This window comes from Vigna radiata, chromosome 6 (genome assembly GCF_000741045.1).
Source record: "Vigna radiata var. radiata cultivar VC1973A chromosome 6, Vradiata_ver6, whole genome shotgun sequence".
NCBI lineage: Eukaryota > Viridiplantae > Streptophyta > Magnoliopsida > Fabales > Fabaceae > Vigna > Vigna radiata.
The window spans coordinates 9,812,276-9,814,525 of NC_028356.1; positions in this window are offsets into that span (position 1 = coordinate 9,812,276).

Below are 2,250 nucleotides of genomic sequence, written 5' to 3' on the forward strand. Positions count from 1 at the left end.
GCCTGAAGATGAGAGCTTTTCCTTTTACTCTTCAAGGAGCAGCTCAAGATTGGTGGTATTATCTCTCTGCACGGATTACAAATTGGGAAACCATTGAAAGACTATTTCTTGAAAAGTATTTTCCTGCATCCAGACTATCTGCCATCTGTAGGGAAATTCAAGATATAAGACAGAGAGAATCTTAGTGAATATTGGGAAAGATTCAAGAAACTTTGTGCTTCATGCCCTCAGCTTCAAATGATAAACTTCATTCTATGCTTTTATGAAGGCTTAAGTCCAACTGATAGGTCATGGGCAAATGCAGCAAGCGGAGGATCTTTCTTAGACAGGTCACCAGAAGATGGGATAGATCTAATAGAACGGAAGGCAATAGATAATCAGTAATATGGAACAAGAGAAAATTCAGTGACTTTGTTGAAAGGAGTGCATGAAATTGAAAACGGTGTAGTTGATGGAAGGAGGATAGATGAAAGATTGAATAACTTAGAAAAAAAACTCGACAAGATTGCAAATTTGTTTAAAACCTCCACTCCACAAATTGCTAAGAAGTGTGGAATTTGCATTTCAACTGATCACTACACTGATGAATGTCCTAGCTTGATGGAAACTACTGTGGAAAACTCATCCCAAGTTTTTGCTGCGAACACGTTTGGAGGAAAGAGACCATACCAGAATTATCATGATTCATCCTCCAATAGGTATCAACAGAACATGCAACCTTATGTTCCACTTCAACAAAGGCAACCTTATGTTCCACCTCAACAAAGGCATCAACCTCAGCCTGAAATGTCACTGCAAGATTTCATGAAAACAATGCTTGAGCAAAATTCAGAGATCAAGAAATCAATTGTAGATTTGACTCAGAGGGTGGAAAAGTTAGAGGCTAAGGAGTCAAATAAGCTGCCTGCATAAACAGTGATCAACCTGCAAAATGTAAGTGTTATTACTTTAAGAACGGGTAAGCAAGTATAAGGCCCTGAAGGAGTCCAAGAGGATGAAGATAAGAAGAAAGAAGAAGAACAAGTTGATGACAAGGGAGGACCAAATGAACCATCATCTGAGACTACCACTGAAAAGTCCAGGTTAGTACCTCTTAACTCTTCTTCTAAAAATTCTTCTTCATCTTATTCTCCACCTCCTCCATATCCCAATCGGTTGAAGCCGAGAAACAAAAAAATGGAGGAGTTAGACCAAGAGATCTTGAATACTTTCAAAAAGGTGGAGATCAACATTCCCTTGCTAGATGCTGTTAAGAAAATCCCTAAATACGCCAAGTTTTTAAAAGAAATTTGCACAAATAGAAGGAGTTTTAGGGATAATGAGGTTGTGAATTTAGGAAGAAATGTGTCAAGCTTGATTAAGAAGAATATTGAAATACCGCGAAAATGCAAGGATCCAGGTATGTTTTCTATTCCTTGTGTTATTGGAAATTCAAAGTTTGACAATGCCATGCTAGATTTAGGGGCTTCCATTAATGTAATGCCTTTATCAGTGTTTACTTCTTTATCTNTNGGACCTCTTAAGACTACTGGTGTGGTCATTCAACTGGCCAATCGTAGCACAGTTAACCTTGCAGGTGTGCTTGAGGACGTGCTTGTCCAAGTAGACAAGTTAATTTTTCCTTCAGATTTTTATATCTTGGACATGAAGGATGAAGAAGGAATCAGTCCAACAACTATTATCTTGGGAAGACCCTTCATGATGACAGCACGAACCAAGATAAATGTGCATGCAGGATCATTGACAATGGAGATAGGAGACGAGAAAGTGCGCTTCAACGTGTTGGAATCTGGGAAGCATCCGATTATAGATCATTCTTTGTTTTGTATTGACTTATCAAGTGATGCTAAACCAATGAGACAACCTCAAGGAAGACTGAATTCTCAACTGATGGGGGTTGTAAAGAAAAGGGACACCAAGCTGCTACAAAGAGGTATTATAGACCACAATTTTGACAGCATTTGGGTGGGCCCTATGCATGCGGTCCCGAAGAAAGGTGGAATCACAATGGTCAAGGACGAGAAGGACAAGTTGTCTCCTATTCAAGACAGAAGTGGGGCACACAATTTAGTAGTTGACCATCTTAGTAGGATTGAGAAGGGAAGAGTTAACATTCCAATCCAGGATGACTTTTCCGATGAAGTCCTACTAGCATTCCTTCCACCATGAAGGAGGTAAGTTCCCTCATACTTTTTCTGTGGATTCTATATATAAGGCATACATTGAACAATATGCATAGTTTAAGTGTGG